The 19,972-nt window shown below is 42.3% G+C and overlaps 1 pseudogene; it reads left to right on the top strand.

Moving 5' to 3' along the window:
• Positions 1–14,430: 14,430 nt before the first annotated feature.
• Positions 14,431–15,656, top strand: LOC128194332 (uncharacterized; annotated as a pseudogene).
• The last annotated feature ends 4,316 nt before the right edge of the window (positions 15,657–19,972 follow it).

The raw sequence follows: 19,972 nt of genomic DNA, 5'->3' as shown, positions 1-19,972 counted from the left end.
ATCTTGACCCTCTACAAGGCAATGGTCAAGTCCAGATTGTCAAACGACCCTCTGCATGGCAATGGTCGAATTTAAATTTTCCTCTGCGATCTTGGCCCTCTACAAGGCAATGATCAAGTCCAGATTGTCAAACGACCCTCTGCATGGCAATGGTCGAATTTAAATTTTCCTCTGCGATCTTGGCCCCCTGCAAGGCAATGGTCAAGTCCAGATTGTCAAACGGCCCTCTGCATGGCAATGGCCGAATTTAAGTTTTCTTTTGTGATATTGACCCTCTGCAAGGCAATGGTCAAATCCAGGTTCTTCTGTTATTGGTATCTCGGCCCTCTGCAAGGCAATGGTCGAGCCCAATTTTACTTTTCTTCTATTGGTATCTTGGCTCTCTGCAAGGCAATGGTCGAGCCCAATTTTACTTTCTGCCATTGGTATCTCGTCCCTTTGCAAGGCAATGGTCGAGCCCAAATTTACTTTCTGCCATTGGTATCTCGGCCCTCTACAAGGCAATGGTCGAACCCAATTTTACTTTCTGTCATTGGTATCTCGGCCCTCTGCAAAGCAATGGTTGAACCCAATAATCAAACTCAAAATCCTCATTCACTTCCATAGGGTTGTGTCAACACTCAATTTCGTCCGGATTGACTAAATAATTTGTTTTATTATTTTATCCTCATAAAAGGAAAAATTAAAAAAATGTGTGTATAAAAAAAATATATATATATATATATATAATAAAAAATTAAAAAAAAAAAAAAAAAAAAAGGGATCAGACGTTCGTCCCTTTTGATCTCGCGCTCGTCCAAACAAAGACCGTTCGTCCTTCCCCATTGTTGCTGTGGCGGCTCGTCCAAACAGTGACTGTTCTTCCTTTGCACTGTTCAACCGTTCGGCATTTCCTCTGGACGTTCGTTATCAACCGTTCGGCCATTTGTTCATTTTGGACGTTCGTCCTCGCTCTCAACTGTTCGGCCTCTCATATGAACGTTCGGTCTTCTCAGTTGAACGTTCGGTCTTAAAATGTAAGCGTTCGGGAAACAGTTTGTTGAGGCGCTCGTCCAACTCTTACCCTTTCTGCCGCTCGTCCATAAGTGACTACTCGACCGTTCGACCATTCATGCTTTTAAGCGTTCGGCAATTCTGATGTTCAACCGTTCGGTCATCCTGGGCCTCAAGTGTTAAAGACGTTCGGTCATGCCGAGAGTCAACCGCTCGTCCATCAAACGTTGTTGGACCTTCGGCCTTTTAGTCTTAACCGTTCGGCTATTTGCAAACAAGAAGCGTTCGTCCTATGACGTTCGTCTCCTACCCTACATGCCACCGTTCAGTTTTGGTTTAATCTGGTACCGCATGGTCAATTTTGTTAACGTTCGGTTATGTGCGAGTTTCATACCGTTCGGTTTTTCGTTAAAAGCTAATTTGGTACCGTTCGGTCTTGCTTTGGAGCGATCGTCCATAATGCTAAGTGTTCGGCAAGGTCTCTAGGTGTTCGACCAAGATTCAAAACGTTCGTCCTTAATCTTTTTATTCTCGGAAATTGAGTTTTAACGTTCGATCTTGGTTCTGTATTGTGAGCGTTCGATTTAGACTGCGAGCGTTCGGTTCATTGTTTTGGTTAGCGTTAGACCTGGACCAGTTGTTTTACCTTGTGAACGTTCGGTCTCCACTATTTGAACGTTCGTTCTTAATGTGGTTGGTTCTCGGTTTAGCGAGCGTCCATGCCGAGCGTTCGGTCTGTATCAGTTTCTAAGCGTTCGGTCATGTAATATGAGCGTTCGTTCATCTTTGTAATAGTCGTTCGTTTTGGTAGCTGGCCCCGTATTTGACCGTGCGTCCAAACGTTTTTATTGGTCTGACAGCAGAGGTTCCCACCTATCATCATTAACCTCCATGCTCCAACTCTTTCACGTCCAGAGCAACAGCTCTAAGACACACACAGCAGTAAGCAGATTTTCCCAGGAACACATGTGTAAGTGGATGCAGTTTGGTTAGCACAAGCACGTGAAGGTGGAGGGACATGGAAGAAGGAGAATAAAATGGTGTTTTGATGACATGGAAGAACCACTTGACAAGAAGGCAGTCAATGAGCACATATTGGAGTGTCCCACATGCAGCAATAATGAAGTAAAAAAATGAAGAAATCAGAAATAATGCAAAGGGAAGCAACCACACGCACAGGGTGTCCACCGTATGAAGAAGAAGACAAGATTGGGAGGCCCTCACCCTATTTTCTCACGGCCAAAAAACTGTAGCTCAGCATGCAAAGAAAAGAGGATCACGGGAAGAATTCTGAACAGATTGGGAGGCTCACGGGTTCTGAGATTTGGCTATAAAAGAAAGCAAGCAGCAGAGGAAAAAGGGGGCGCAGGAAAACATCTTTTTTTGGGCTCTTGATCACTCCACAGATTCAGAGAATCCTTCTATTTTCCGGTGTTTCCTTCTCACTCATCAAAATCCAGCTCAAACTTCCAGTTCGACCTCACTTTGCTCCTAAAGGAACCATCCCATAGAACCCCTCACCATCGTCCTTTCCCTCATCATTCCGCAACAACATCTTCATCCCTTCAAAAGGGACCTCGCAGCCAACGTCCATCATCTTAACACCTGCGATCACAAAAAGTAAAGGAAAAGGGGAGGTCAATCCAAAAGAGGAGGAGGCACATCACTTGAAGAACTGGGGAAGGAACTCGTTGAAAAAAAAAAAGAAAGCCAGAGAGAGAGGAGGAGACCATCGGAAAGGAGCCTCAAGAGGTAAGTGATGCCTTACACCAGGTTTTAGTGAATTGGTTATTTTTGCCTCGAGATGTCTCTGTTGCGTATGTCTATGTTATGTGGTTACTAAGTCTGCATGTGTTAAGTATGTCTCTGTTGTGTGATTACTATGTTTGCATGTGTTATGTTAGCATGTGTTGCTTTTGAATAGATGTTGTTGTAAATATCTCTACGTGTATATTACTACCGAACCATCCTCACATCCAACCATCTTGACATCCACGGCCATTGTTAACACTTCACGGCCTCCAACACACCATCTTCCACCTCTCGGCTCACCACTCCCGACATGTTCCATTACATTCATCCCTTCCATCTCAAACACCATCTCCAGCATCATCAACACGCCCACTGATCCCTTCCCTCTTTCCCTCACGACCATTTTACTATTCATTCATCATCCACCTCTGACTAGGTCCTTTGCCTCTCACGACGATCCCTTCATGGCACCACTGACCCCTCTCTGATCATTTTCATCCTTATATCCCCATCAACACCAACTCCTTGTACACGACCAACATCATCATCTTCAAACCTGTCTTCCTCACGGGTCCGCCACCAAAGCCATCCTCATCTCCATTCCAACATCCCTTTCTTCCTCATTTTCAACCCCAACATCCCAAACCCCATGCCACGATCAACCTTATCCCACAGCCTAACACCCATATTCACCAGTGCCACAACCAGGGCCTTTGCCCCTCACGACCATCATCACTCATACACGGCCAAACGCCCACTGCCATAGCCATCTCCAACACATTATTTCCACTCCAGCCATCACTATGCTCCTGAAACCTATCCCATAGAACCCATCATCATTGGTCCTTTTCCTCTCCATTCAACATCAACATCTTCATCCTTATACCACCTCAGGACCAACTCTCATTCCATCTCCCAACCTGTGACCAATCAACCACACCTCACGGCCACCACCCAATCTTCAATCTTCATCCATTTCCAACAACCCAAATACAGAGATAAAAGATTGGACAGTCATCTTCACACACCAGTGACGGTGGTCGGGAGTTGCACCGGCGGAAGTTAGCGTCGAACACGGGAGACACCGGTGGCGGCTAGACTTGGTCGTAGTGGTTCTTCTTTCCCACACGCAGAGATGAGTATGGGGAGGAGCTAGACACCGCGGCTAGCGCTGCGGTTGTACCTGTTGTCGTCGGCGTTTTCAGAGCTGGTAGGAGGCAGTGTCACGGTGGCCAATTCGTAGTGTAGCGGCGGCGAATCTTCGGAGGAAAAGAGACCTTGGGTCTCTGGAGGAGTAAGTTGAAGTGTTGGAATGGAGGGGATGACCCTTAAGGGATTCTGATTAAGTTTGAAAGGGGCTTCGAACCCTAAAACAAATAAAAAAGGAGAACTTTCTCTGCACCCCTTTGTTTCATACTTCGCACTCCATTTTCATTTGGGTTTAAGCCCACTCTTCCTAACAAAGTAAAAGAATAAGGAGAAGAAAAAGAATTGGACCTGACAAGTGTATACTCAATGCACCCCCAATTTTCATCTATGCACCCCTGGCAGATATAAAAGTTGAAAAAAGGAGTTTTGGGCCCAAACAAGGAACTTCAATTTTTATTCCGCACGCAACACTGGTTTTTATCTCTGTACCCCTATTCTTGTTGGTTGTTTTTGCTCTTATTTTCTTAGTTGGTTTTTATTGTCTGTATTTTCCCTTTGTATAGTTTCCCCATCCTTTTGTTTTAACTTGTTTGTTTCGTTTTACATAAAAAATTACAAAATATATAAAAAAATATATAAAAATTAAAGATAAAAAGAAAAATACAAAATAAAAAATTTAAAAATTACAAAAATATGTTTTAAAGGTTTAGGCACATGTGTGATCGCACGCATCCTCCTTGTGCCAAAAACCTTTTCTTTTTCTTCAAAATATGTCAAAAATACGTTTTAAAGGTTTAGGCACATGTGTGATCGCACGCATCGTCCTTGTGCCAAAAACCTTTTCTTTTTCTTCAAAAAATGCCAAAAATACGATTCAAAGGTTTAAGCACATGTGTGATCGCACACATCGTCCTTGTGCTAAAAACCTTTTCTCTCTTTTAAATAAAATTACAAAAATATGTTTTAAAGGTTTAGGCACATGTGTGATCGCACGCATCGTCCTTGTGCTAAAAACCTTTTCATTCTCCTAAATAAAAAATATCAAAAAAAATATAAAATCATCAAAAACTAATAACATCAACAATTTCAAACAACAAACAATATTGCTTGCAGAACTACGTGATCCTTGATTCTCCATCAAAAGTGGAGATACGTAGGAGCAAGGCCAGTCCTTGTCAGGCTCACTCTCCCAAAAAATCCAAATCATTTTCCAAACAATTTCTCAAACAAATTTTCAAACATTTTCCAAACAAATTTCAAGCAGTTTTCTAAAAGAACTACGTAACCCTGATTTCTCACATGAGAATACGTAGGAGCAAGGTCAATCCTTGTCGGGCCCAAAAAAAGCTAAAAATATTGTTTGTTTCTTTTGAGTTTTATTTTAATGGAAAGTTAAACATTTTGAAAACCACATCCACATTCGCGCATTTAGTTAAAGGTACTGCCTTAGGGCAGGCGTTGTAGGGTGCTAATACCTTCCCTACACGTAACCGACTCCCGAACCAAGAATCTGGTTCAATTTGACCATGCCTTATCATTTTATGGTTTTTCCGTAGTTTTCCAGAATAAACTATGGTGGCGACTCCAAAATCTCTTTTTCAATATATTATTCTTCCTTTTATTGGATCGTCGTCCCGTCGCGATTCCGGTTGCGACAGGTTGGTACATCCTCCACGAGGTTGCTACACCTCATTCACTTTATCCATAGGGTTGGTACACCCTCCACGAGGTTGCTACACCTCAGTCACTTCATCCATAGGGTTGGTATACCCTCCACGAGGTTCGTACACCTCATTCACTATTCCACAGGGTTGGTACACCCTCCACGAGGTTCGTACACCTCATTCACTCATCCATAGGGTTGGTACACCCTCCACGAGGTTGCTACACCTTATTCACTTCATCCATAGGGTTGGTATACCCTCCACGAGGTTTGAACACCTCATTCACTATTCCATAGGGTTGGTACACCCTCCACGAGGTTGCTACACCTCAGTCACTTCATCCATAGGGTTGGTACACCCTCCACGAGGTTGCTACACCTCATGCACTTCATCCATAGGGTTGGTACACCCTCCACGAGGTTGCTACACCTCATTCACTTCATCCATAGGGTTGGTACACCCTCCACGAGGTTTGTTACACCTCACCCACTTCATCCATGGGGTTGGTACACCCTCCACGAGGTTGCTACACCTCATTCACTTCATCCATAGGGTTGGTACACCCTCCACGAGGTTTGTACACCTCATTCACTATCCATAGGGTTGGTACACCCTCCACGAGGTTTATACACCTCATCAACTTCATCCATAGGGTTGTTACACCCTTCACAATGTCTACACGCCTCAATTCTCTTAGTCATGTTCAGTGTTGTTTAACTTTCCCTTTTTGTTCCTTTTTCATTTTGAAAATCCACACGAAATTAGTGTCTCTTTCTTTACTTAGCTTTTACTCTAATAATACAAAAATATCAAATTTTCATATTATCCAGTAATATCTAAGTAAAGAGGGGCAGCTGTCAACACCCAATTTCGTCCGAATTGACTAATAGATTTATTTTCACAAAGAATAAAAGAAAAAAAAAAACGTTCGGCCTTTCGCTGTATATATACGACCGTCCATCTTGTATACTATGAGACCGTTCGTCCTCCACACTGCGAGACCGTTCGTCCTGTACCATGGGCTTCTCATCTCCATATCCTTTTGACGTTCGGCTCCTTCTCCTTGGTCAACCGTTTTTTTATTGACCTGATCGGTTCCAGCAGTTCCCTCACGTTCGGTTCTGGTCCTCTCGTTCAGATCCAGCGGCCGTCTACCGTGCGCTTCTCTTATCCATATCTATACGACCGTTCGGTCACTCAGCCACTACCATTCAACGTCAATGACGTTCGGTGGCTCGTCCTCAACTGATCAACCATTCGGTCTCATTGACGTTCGGCATTCTTTACCATCTAGCGTTCCACCTTTAGATCGTTCGTCCTCTACCGTTCGGCCATCCCTAACCATAAGCGTTCGTCCTCTATCCTACGTGACCGTTCGTCCTATACTGTGCATTCAACCGTTCGTTCTTACCGTTCGGTCATCCTTGGACCCATGTGTTCGGACGTTCGACCATTCAGCCTCTCAGGTTTACCGCTCGTCAACGTGATATCTGTTCGCGTTCGGTCATATTATTTGTTAGGGAACGTTCGTTCTTGAAGTTGTTGATTCTCAGTTGAACGTTCAGTTTTGGTTTAGTAGTGATGATTAGCGTTCGATGTTGAGCGTTCGGCCTAGGTTTGATTTCGTAGTGTTCGACTTCAATAACGTCCGGTCGCTCGTCCTAGTCTACCGCTCGTCCTGACGCTCGCCCTCATCTACCAAACGCCCACCATCTTCCACCCCTCGGCTCATCACTCCCAACACACTCCCATCACAATACCTTCTTCATCGTTTTGATCTCCAACACCCGTCCAACACTAACCACGGCCTAACCTCAGACTCCTAGAGTACCCTCCCCAAATTTGATCACCTTCATTAACAGAATCTAATCAAAATAGAGAAAAGAGATGTTGTCGTTGACACATACTCCACTAGTAAGCCCAGTGGTAGCCATGGGTGGCGACTAGGGTTCAACGGAGGCTGGGTCGCGGTGGCTGGGCGGTAGAGGCGACGGCCGGCTGGGTCGTCATGTTCGAAGTGAGACGAGAGAGGGAAGCCCTGGCCGGCGCGGTGGCGCCTGGGTCGCCGTTGACGCCGAGCTCGGTAAAGGGTGGAGGCACAAGTGGCTGGTTCGAAGTAGTAGCAGCATGGTGGTTGGTCCAAAGAAGCCGGCGCGGTGGCGCTTGAGGTCGCCGTTAATGTCGTGCTCGGCAGAGGCTGTGGCGTGGGTGTGCATCAGAGTTGGGTTTCATCAAATGGAGAGAATTTCTGAAACAAAGCAAACCCTTGGTCCTATTTGCTATTCCTTTTCTAAAATAAATACAAAACAATAAAACAAAAAAAATAATAATAACCTTTCCTGCTTGCCACACCCATTTTCCATCCACACCCCCTTTCATTTGGGCTTAAACCTTTCTGCCAATAAAAAAAAGAAGAATAATCGGATTTGGGCATACATTTCAGGATGCACTTCTGTTTTCATCTTTACACCCTTGACAGACACAAGTTGAAGAAAAGAGTATTGGTCCAAACGAAGGAGTTCAATTTTATTCTCTGCACTCCTGGTTTTTATCTCTGCACCCCTATTCTTATTGGTCTCTCGCTTTATTTTTAAAGTTTTTATTTCTTTATTTCTTTTACTGTATGTAGCCCTTTGTGTGATAACTACACTCTTGTATATTGTATCTTATATTTTATCGGGTTTGTTCATAAAAAATAAAAAAAAATATAAAACTAAAAAATGAAAAATAAAAAATATATAAAATAAACAAACAAAGCCGTGTGAGTGCTCGTGCGATCGTACGCATCAGCCTAGTACTCGTTACCCAAAATATAAAACAAAACAATGAAAAAGCCGTATGAGTGCTCGTGCGATCGTACGCATCAGCCTAGTACTCATTACGCAAAACAATAAAAAACAATGAAAAAGCTGTGTGAGTACTCGTGCGATCGTACGCATCAGCCTAGTACTCATTACGCAAAACAATAAAAAAAAACAAGGAAAAAGTCGTGTGAGTGCTCGTGCGATCGTACGCATCAGCCTAGTACTCATTACGCAAAAAATCTAAATATTACATCAAAAAAAATAATATAAAATCTTCAAAAAAAACCAAAAACATCAACAATTTCAAAACAACAAACAATCTTCCTGGCCAGAACTACGTGATCCTTGATTCTCCATCAAAAGTGGAGATACGTAGGAGCAAGGCCAGTCCTTGTCAGGTTCACATTCCCAAAAAAATCCAAATTTATTTATAATCAATTTCTTGAACAAATTCCTCAAACAAACTTTTCAAGCAGTTTTCTAAAAGAACTATGGAACCCTGATTTCTCATTCTTAATGAGAATACCTAGGAGCAAGGTCAATCCTTGTCGGGCACAAAAAACTAAAAAAATATATTTTGTTTCTTTAAAGTTTTATTTTAGGGGATAGTTAAACATTTTGAAAACCACATCATATTCGCGTATTTGGTTAAAGGTACTGCCTTAGGGCAGGCGTTGTAGGGTGCTAATACCTTCCCTACACATAACCGACTCTCGAATTTAGAATCTCATTTTCGCAGACCATGCCTTATCATTTTATGGTTTTTCCGTAGTTTTCCAGAATAAACTATGGTGGCGACTCCAAAATCTCTTTTTCAAAAAGTTTTTTCTCTTCGGATCGTCGTCCCGTCGCGATTCCAGTTGCGACACCTTGCATAGTGTTGGGGAGTGCCAGCAGAACTATGCTAGTGTAAAGATGAGTTGTGTGTCGTGGATTTACCTTGCATAGTGTTGGGAAGTGCCAGCAGAACTATGCAAGCGTAAAGATGTGTGAGTTGTGGTTTAACGAGCATGTTTTAATTGTTCCTTTATATGTATCTATGTATGATGACATGAATTAACTGTGATATATGTATAACATGCTTTTTATATCTAGCTCACCCTTGCATTGTTTATGTTGTGTGCCGTTTGGGTATGTTTCGGTGGCTATGATCATCCACTTGGATGGGAGCAAACGTTGTCGAGGAGATCCCCTTGGAGCAAGAGCTAGAGGTTGGTGATGTTGTGGAGTAGTCTTCTTAGAAATTTCCTGATTGAACAGTCGTAGTGATCAATCCTTTCAACTGTTTAAGTTTAAATTTTCACTCCTTTTATTTGGATGACTGTAATTTCGCACTTAAATTACACGTCATATTCTGACTGTTCTCTATATTTGAATGCTGACGTCTTTATTATATAATATTCGTTATTATATAATCGGGATGTTACATAGTTAGTGGAGGAAGTAGATCATATGATACTCATTTGTAAAATCATATCTTAATATAAGATCATATGATACTCATTTATAAGATCATATGATACTCATTAATGAGGATTAACTACCTCTCACACATGAATTCTTCATATAAGAGATTAGTAGCTACTTGTAATATAAATCCTTTAAGACTCAATATTTGTAGATTTTGTTTTTCTTATATTTATATATCATTCATTTTTTATTTTATTTTTACAAACTTTCAACTTATACTTGGATTTTTAATGTGTTATTCTGTTTTCTTATTTTATTGAAATATCTTACCATGAACCAAATTGGATTACTATCATATATCCTTTAATTTTCTATTTCTTTCTATAATATTTTCTTAAAACGAACATGAGAAATATACATTAAAACGAACAAAATTATTATCACATCATGAACGCATTAACTCCATTTCTTAATAGTTAAGAAAATGACAAAATTGACACTGTGAGGCCCTAGATAATTAACGCTGCAAATATATGTCAAATCACAATCAATGCACACCACGTCAATGGTTCAGAGCCATTAAAAACCCACTAAGCACTGCATGCACGAGCGCCACTTGTCACGTTAGAAGCTTCCAAAGTCAGAAGTGGGTGTACAGGTGTCGGCAGAGGAGACGTTCGTCCAAACGGACGTGGATTGAACAAAACTGGATTTTCGAAAAACTCTCCCACCCACCTGCACGCACTCTTCTTCTTCCTCAGAACCCAACCTTTCATTTTCTCCATCTTCTCTCTAGAAACCTCCACCTTCTCTCTACTGTAACTCTCACATTTCTTCTCCGATCACGTTTCAGAAACCATAGGAGCATTCCCGGAGTTGTGAGCTTCAATCTGAACCGAACAACTTCCGATTCTGAAACCGGTAAGTCTCTTAACTCTAGACGCTCGTTTCTGGAGTTCATGCGAACCCAGATTTAGATGCATGCAAGGGTGTAATCTCAATTCTTCTACGTTTCTTTTGATTAGATTTAGTGAAGGACTTAAGGAAGTCGTTGAGCGTAGAAAAGCCATAGTTGGACGAGTCAAAAATCACTCTCTTAGGACGTTCACTACTGAACCAGGTAAGGGAAGCTTAGTAATTTAATTGATACTTGTATGTAATGGGAAAGCATGATGTGAACTGGATGTATGAGATGTATGTTTTGTGATTATGCATGAACGAACACTGTGTTTGAATGAATATGGGTTATATTGGTTGAACTGCATGTTGATGATGATACGTGTGAATTGGAAAATGGATGTTACAGACACAAATTTAAATAATTTTGGACATATTAAAAACACTTTAAAAAAAGCGAGTTTTTTATGAGTACTTATTGTCAACACCCAATTTCGTCACTAATAGGTTTGCTGTATTTTATTTTCATCATGAGTGTAAAATAAAAAAAAATACAAATAAAAAATGAATAATAATAATAATAATAATAATAATAATAATAATAATAATAATAATAATAATAATAAAAAAGGCGTTCGGCCTTGTGCTGTAGCTGTATCCAGCACGCCCGTTCGTCCTCTACCACCTGTGCAACAACGTTCGTCCTCAACACTGTGTAAACGTTCGTCCTCTAGCCTGGGTAACCGTTCGTCCTCTAGCCTTCACGATCGTTCAAAACCGTTCGTCCTCCAACAGTGTGTAACCTTCATCATCCTTCACACCATCTTCAACATCCTAAACTCACGGCCAACATCCAACATCAATCATTATCCATTCTCCTCCACAGGACCTCAGGCCACCATCCTTGACAGCCACCACTGCTTATCCTCAAAACCACCATCACCCACCTCATTGCCTTCATCCAATCCAAAACATCTTCAAGACCCGTGATCATCTCCAACACCTCACGGTCAACATCATCATCTTCATCCTTATACTCCATTCTCTGTCACCCAATCTTCAATCATCATCCATCCCCTAAAACCTACCATTCCTAAAAACCTAAACACATGTATAAAGGAAATATATAGAACAATCATCTGCCCACGCCGGCGACAGTGGCTGGGAGTTGCGCCGGCGTGAGTTAGAGTCGAACAAAGGGAGTGCCGGTGGCGGCGTTTCTATCCCAGGCGTGAAAGGAAGACCCGTGAGGAGACTTGTGAGCACCGAAGGCGTTTCCAACATTAGCGTCTGCCGACCGGTGATGTCTCAGGTCCAGCTGTAGGACGCGGCAGTGTGGCATCGGAGGCAGCGGTAGCCGCGAACGGGGGTAGCGTCGGTGCGTGTGGTGGAGACGAACCCCTCCCTGGCCTGCCGGTGTCGGAGAAAGCAGCTGGGTTCAACGACGCAGCGGCGAGGAGACTGGCAGAGTGGTGGCGGTTTCGTCGCGGTGGTTGGTTGGGCGGCGTCTGGCTGCAGCTGGCGGTGGCCGCTGAAACAGTGGTGTGTATGCGTGACTGGGTGGAGAACCTCCGTTGGTTGCCTTGGAAGAGAGACTCTAGGTTTTGTGTTTGAATGAGAAGGTGAGAGCCCTAAAGTGTTCTGAAAAACAAAAGAAACGGACCTTGGGCTGGTATGGGCTGCCCCTTTCCTTCTATTGCCACACACGCAACTCCATTCACACCCCTTCCATTTGGGCCGAAGCCCATTTGTTTCTACAAGTAAAAAATTAAAAAAAGGGAATTGAGCCTCACAAGCAAATATTCAATGATACCTCCAAATTTCATCATACCAAGACAAAATGAGAGGTTTTGGCCCAAACAAAGGAGCTTCAATTTTACTGCGTTATTTCTGCATCCCTTTTATTTTTTATGCTTTTATTATTTGTTTTGCCTTTATTTCATTTTTATATACTTTTAATATTTTTTAGGTTTAATCCTTTTCGACATCCCTATTTGTGTACGAATGTCTCAGATGGAGAGCGTTTGTTCGCTGGTGGACGAGCGTTCGTTCGCTGGTGGACGAGCGTTCATTCGTCATCTCAACATCCACTCATCAATTTTTTTAACGCCGTCCAGCCAACTTAACGGAAAGGACTCAATTGATATCAATTTTGAAAATTAAGGACCATTTTGATACACTTTAGAAAACAAGGACCCATCTGAGACATTCGTACACAAATAGGGATGTCGAAAAGGATTAAACCTATTTTTTACTAGTAGTTTTCTTTATTGCATGTAAAACCCTCATTGTGTGATGGTTCCCCATTCCTTTGTTTTATTTATACCTATTGAATTTGTTTGTTTCGTTTTACATAAAAATTACAAAATAAAAAAAATGAGGAAGAAATATAAAATATTATAAATTTTAAAAAATATCAAAAAATATATTTTAAAGGTTTAGGCACATGTATGATCGCTCGCATTGTTCTTGTGTTGAAAACCTTTTCTTTTTCCTAAATAAAATCATAAAAAAATATGTTTTAAAGGTTTAGGCGCATGTGTGATCGCTCGCATCGTCCTTGTGCTGAAAACCTTTTCTTTTTCTTAAATAAAATCATAAAAGAATATGTTTTAAAGGTTTAGGCGCATGTGTGATCGCTCGCATCGTCCTTGTGCTGAAAACCTTTTCTCTTTCTTAAATAAAATTATAAAAAATATGTTTTAAAGGGTTAGACACATGTGTGATCGCTTGCATCGTCCTTGTGTTAAAAACCTTTTCTCTTTCTTAAATAAAATTACAAAAAATATATTTTAAAGGTTTAGGCACATGTGTGATGGCTCGCATCGTCCTTGTGCTAAAAACTTTCTCTCTGTCTTTTATAAAAATACCAAAAAAATATAAAATCTTCAAAAAAAAAACCAAAAACATTAACATTTCAAACAACAAACAGTCTTGCTAGCCAGAACTACGTGATCCTTGATTCTCGATCAAAAGTGGAGATACGTAGGAGCAAGGCTAGACCTTGTCAGGTTCACTTTCCCAAAAATCCAAATTTATCCATAATCAATTTCTCAAATCTGTCCAAAATCATTTCAAAACAAATTTCCAAACAAACTTTTCAAGCAGTTTCTAAAAGAACTACGTAACCCTGATTTCTCATTCAATTGAGAATACGTAGGAGCGGGGTCAATCCTTGTCGGGCTCAAAAAACTAAAAAATACATTTTATTTCTTTAAAGTTTTATTTTAGGGGATAGTTAAACATTTTGAAAACCACATCATATTCGTGCATTTAGTTAAAGGTACTGCCTTAGGGCAGACATTGTAGGGTGCTAATACCTTCCCTACACATAACCGACTCCCGAACTTAGAATCTCAGTTTTGCGGACCATGCCTTATCATTTTATGGTTTTTCCGTAGTTTTCCAGAATAAACTATGGTGGCGATTCCAAATCTCTTTTATAAAACCCGTTTCTTTTTGGATCGTCGTCCCGTCGCGATTCCGGTTGCGACACTTATGAATGATTTTTTAAAAAAAAAATAGGATAGTATATTGGCCTTTAAAATGCGATCCCTGTGATACATCCAAGGGTTGAAATTAATGGTGGATAGAGAGAGGTTTGGTAGATTATCAGTAGAGATTCTCTGCAGCAACATAAACAGCGAAACAGGGGTTTTGGTTAGGGTTACGTTCTTGCAAATCGCAAATCGCAAGGAAGAGAAGGAACAGTGAAATTCTGCATTCACATTCAATTAGGGTTTTTCTTTTCGTTATCGGAAATGGCTTGAAACGAGGAGAAGGCGCAGTCGATGCTGAACCGCTTCATCACGATGAAGGCGGAGGAGAAGAAGAAGCCGAAGGAACGCCGTCTGTTCCTTGCTTCGGAGTGCCGCGACCTGTCGGAGGCCGACAAGTGGCGCCAGCAGATCATGCGCGAGATCGGGCGGAAGGTGGCGGAGATTTAGAACGAGGGTCTGGGCGAACACCGCCTGCGTGACCTCAACGACAAGATCAACAAGCTCATTCGGGAGAAGTCTCATTGGGAGCGACGAATCGGGGAGCTCGGCGGGCCCAATTACGCCAAGCACTCGGCCAAAATGATGGACCTCGACGGCAACATTGTTGACGTTCCCAACCCGGGCGGGCGCGGCCCCGGTTACCGATACTTCGGCGCGGTGAAGAAGCTTCCCAGCGTCAAGGAGCTCTTCGAGAAGCCCCCGGAGCTCCGCAAGCGGCGCACACTGTATGACATTTATAAGCGGATTGATGCAAGTTATTACGGTTACCGTGATGACGAGGATGGCGTGCTGGAGCGGCTGGAGGGCCCAACGGAGGATGCGATGCGGCGAGAGGCAGCAGAGGAGTGGAGGAGATTGCATGAAGTGAGGAGGGAGGCGAGGAAGGGGGTGAAAAGTGGGGAGGTGGCAGAGGTGTCGGCGGTGGCTAGGGAGATGCTGAGGGAGGAGGAGGAGGATGAGGTGGTGGAGGAGGAGAGGCAAAGAGAGAAAGAGGAGGAGAAGGAGAAGAGGGAGTTTATTGTGCACGTGCCGCTGCCGGATGAAAAGGAGATTGAAAGGAGGGTGCTGGAGAAGAAGAAGATGGAGCTGTTGAATAAGTATGTGAGTGAGGGGCTTATGGAGGAGCAGACCGAGGCCAAGGACATGCTCAATATTCAGCGTTAGCGGGGACTGTGCCAATATTTTAAAATGTTGTTGTAGTTGTAGCTCTGGAGCGGGAAATTGCAGATAGATTTGATTGTGGACAAATGCGCAATGGTGGTGATGACTTCAAAAATCTTGCCCAAAATTGTGGTTCGTAAACTGCATTTTGGTTTAATCTTTTTATCTTGTGGCTTGAGTTTTGGTAAGCAAGTAGGTTGGATATAACTTAATACATGTTTCGATTGAATTAGTGTAAAACGTAGAGGAATGAACATGTTGCTCTAGTGATACTCTTTGAGAAATTTTATCAATGCGCAATTCGTGATCATGCACTTAAAACTCAAGACATACTCTTCACCGTCCCAATCCTCCGCACATTTTCACTATAAATTCACCACTGCCACTTTCTTTTTCTCACTTTTTTAATTGAAGGGTCCTCATCGTATCATGTTCAGCCCCTCTAATTTTTAGCTGACTATACTCTTTGATTTCACTCGCTATCAACCAGTTATTATATTTATATTCATTTCTACCTTCCCTCCCCTTTATGTATGAACTTCTTGACTGCGACCAACGTCCCCGCACCAAAAGTATATAATTCTTACCACAAAGTCGAAGGGCTCTTTTTGGATTCACGTAAGCAATGAAATTGGCTTTCTCATGGAGAAAGGCCAATAGCCTCGCAATAGACAAGGCTTAACTGAACCCAATGAAAAGCTTGTGGAATATGGTATAGGAGGGAACTGCAATTCTTGTGATGATAATTCCACTGACTGTATCTGATAGGCACATGGACAGTGATAGGAAATGGAATGTATATTATAGGAAAAAACTTATTAATAAAAAGTAGTTTGACTTGTTAGAGCAATTCGTCATAGTAGGTAGGTACTCTTACATGGCTAACAACTCATTATGAAAAATGTTTTTTTTTTTTTTGCATTTGCATATTAATGTTCTTTACATTGGCCTGCACATTCTAAATTCATTTTTCTTTCATACAAAAATGCAGTTTGGCACATTAACAATGCATCTATCTGATGTTAGGTAGATTCTGCACTTGGGACAATTTGTATCTGGCTAAAGTCCGAACTTATTGACATCATTAGAACATCATTAGAAGGCACGCAGCTGCCGAAGATGTTAGTGTGAGATTCGGTAATCTGGCTATAGCTTTTCTGAATAAACATCTATCAAGGAACGAGTGAGAGATAGAATTTAAACTTTTTTGCTCACAATTTACACTGCCTTCTACAATTAAGTATGTACTATCATTCAAACTGAGTCTTGTATTTGGGGCGTCCTCTTAGTATGTCTGTGAACAAACGCAATTATTCCCTTGGGCTGGGTTGAATTTGGGTATTGGTATCATTGTATATTTGGATGATGTTGTACAATTTAATTGATGAACATGATATCAAAATAGGATTGTCTAATTTGAATTATTTAAGTTATTTATTTGCATTAGTGATTGCAAGGAAAATTTTGGAAATACCATTTGGGACATTTGAAGGTTTAATAAGAAATGGTAATTGGATCTAAGGGTGGAGATTTATTGAGGTGCAAACACAAGAATCTATTTTGGAAAATATACTCAGATTTTTCTTTAGAGGCAACATCCACACCGTGTTGGTCATGGCTGGATTAATTTTCGGCCTATTAAGAGTAGTACATTCAATTATGAAGAAATAACACACATTCTATGTCCTTGAAAGAAGCTGCCATGTGAAATAAGAGAGGGCCCATGAGAAGGGAGTTTTGGACAGCAGCACATGGAAATGAATCACATCCACACGTTTCCTTTCTTTTTCTTTTGGAAAACAGCAAAGCAAAGAAGGAGCCTATCACCGTCCAACACCTGATTCAGCTGTTTCAGCAACACGACCCACACCTTCTTCCATCCAGCAAATCGCGTCAGCAGCTAAGGGGTGCACATCCAGCATCCAGCACGTAAGAGCAGTGGGCGTTCATTCTTCATGAGGGGTGCACGCAGAGTAGAGGTCCAGGAGAAACGGAGCAGCTGCACCAACACGCATCCAGCATTTTCCAGCAGGCTTAGCTGCACGGTGATAGTCCAGTAGAGAAGATGCACAATGATGGCTGGTGTGCTGGAATGGAGAAGATTGTCACGGCCCTGGTCCAGTGTTGGAAAAGGAAGAGAAGATGGAAGCTTGGAGAACCTTCACGGTGGGCAGCAGCGTTCTTCACGTGAGCAACAACAAAACACCCGTCCAGCACATCCAAGATAGAGCATCCACGTCCAGCCTTAGAGGAGAAGCCGCATCCAGCTTGGAGACTCCAATCCAGCCACCACCATGAAGAAGTGAGGAGCACATCCGTCCTCCACCAGCAAGCCACGTCCAGGAGCATCTGGTCCAGCAAGGCATTCAGCAAAGAGAAGACCAGGTGGAGTCCCAGCATGGGCAGCAATGGTGTGCAGAACATGTGCGGAAGAGGGATGGGCGTGTTCTCAGTCTCAGCAGAGCGGGAGTAAAAAATTGCAGAAACCACCTTATTTTATTTGGAGCAGTGAGTGTGCATGGAGAAGAATGGAGCCCACGCAAGAAGGAAGGAGTCGAGTCCAGCACATGTGGCACATAAAAATTAAATAAAGAAGAAGAAAAGAATGAGGGGCACGTTGGAGGAAGCACGAGATACACACCCACGACAGCAATCCCTGCCAGATACAGACACAGGCAAAGTGCACTATCACGTCTGGCTTCCATTAAATGAAGTGTTGGATGGTATTTAAAAAGAGAGTCCCAGTTCGGTAGGGGGGGTTACAATCGGGGGGAGAGAACTTCTCTTCCAGGAGTTCTAGTGGTGCTCCATTTCTTCCGGTGACTCTCGTTCTAGTAGTGTAGGAAGCTTCATGGTTTTAATTTTCAGAAAATGTAATACTAGTGGAGTGTAGAGTGGCATTGGAACCCGAAGAAGACGTGTGGTCAAGGATTCCATGGAGGGAACTTCATGACTGGTTAGAAGTTGATTTCGGATATGAGCAAGGTCGGGATGCAGAGCTCGTAGAATCATTACCATATAATACTTGTCTAACCTTGTTTTGATATCTTCAGAAGATCCTGCTTCTAAAAACATCTGTAATTCTTCAGTAGCTGATTGGGCTTCAGCCATAAAAGATACCATATCATGATTTTCCATTTTAAGAGATGCAAGTTTATTCGTCGTGTCATACAGACGTTGAATGTCATTGGCATAAATGCTTTGAGCTTTCTTCCAAAAAGAGTGACATGTCTTGAAAGCTCTAAGGGATATGAAAATTTGTGGTTCTACAGATTGCCACAACAAAGCACACAGTTGGAAATCTGCTTGTTTCCATTGATCTGCTTTTTCAGTTGGTACGTGTGTTCCATCTTGCTCAAGATGATCATAACATCCATGGCCAAGAAACCACATTTCAACAGCAGCGGACCAAGATAAATAACTTTTCCCATTCAGTTTTTCAGAAGTGATATTGGGACTTCCTGACAATGAGATAATGCTGCCAGTTGCCATTGCACATTGTCTATGAATCCTAAAACTCAGAAATGGCTGCAATGGCTGCTATGGAGGGATAGATCAGAGAGAGGAAGGTCCGGCGAGTCGACCGAAAGCAGCGCGAAGTGATTCCGACGTCGGAACGACGGCGCGTGAACAGTACGTGCCCAAGCTCAGCTGGAGAAAGGTGGCGCGTGGAGAAGATTCTTGGACTGATTCCGGCGGGGTTATCTGTCGCTCGGAGAGGCGCTCCAGATCCGCTGGTCGCCGGACGAAACTGGGTTGACCGGCGGCGGACGGCGGCAGACGACGGCGGATGGAAAAACAGCGGCGAAAGGTGGAAATATGTGGTGATGGGTGTGCCAAACAGTGAATAAAGTTTGAAAAACAAAAATAGATTGATATATGATTATGGTAGATGATGAGTGATAATGGTGGAGCTATATCTGATAGCTCAACTGAGAAAAAAAACCAGAGCGGGATCGACCCGCTTTGATACCATATTGAATGAACATAGAAATCATAGAAACATATTATTGAATGAGAGGGCTTACCTCTCCTCTTACATTAGCATTACATTTATAGGGAAAGAAAGTAACTACCCATTTCCTTTCCAACTCACACACACACATCTTCTTCACCAAAAACCCATGTAGCTTCGTGTAACGAGGACACCACCGACCCACCCCTTTCTCCATCATTCTCACGCAACAACCTCCATTGTGAAACCTTCATCAGCCTAAATCGCGCCGCTTTTCAAGCCAAACACACCATCCCCAATCTTTTGTGTGAACCAGATGCACTATCAAAGTCATGCGCCTCGCAGCTACAAGAAGAGAAACCAAACAATCTAGATCCAAAATCACACAACCATCAAAAACGCGAATCATCATCTCTACAATAGGGCAAGCAAGTCGTGTCCTCATGACAACCCAAGAGAAACCCTTTCTTTCTTTTAACTTTGATTTAGGAATTGAGAGACTTTGTTGATGATGGAAGTGGTTGACTCAAAAAGTAATGTGAAGTTTATGGAGAGTTTGGAATTTTGATTTAGTAGGGATTGAAATATGGACATGGATATTGGAATTGAAAAATTATAATGAATTGGTTGAATTAATGGTTGGGGTTGAATTTTTCAGAAAGATTCTTTGAGTGATAAATATACAAA

Source organism: Vigna angularis, chromosome 10, assembly GCF_016808095.1.
Source record: "Vigna angularis cultivar LongXiaoDou No.4 chromosome 10, ASM1680809v1, whole genome shotgun sequence".
Taxonomy (NCBI): Eukaryota; Viridiplantae; Streptophyta; class Magnoliopsida; order Fabales; family Fabaceae; genus Vigna; species Vigna angularis.
Note: the sequence above shows the minus strand (reverse complement) of the source record. Positions and strands in the feature narration are given on the sequence as shown.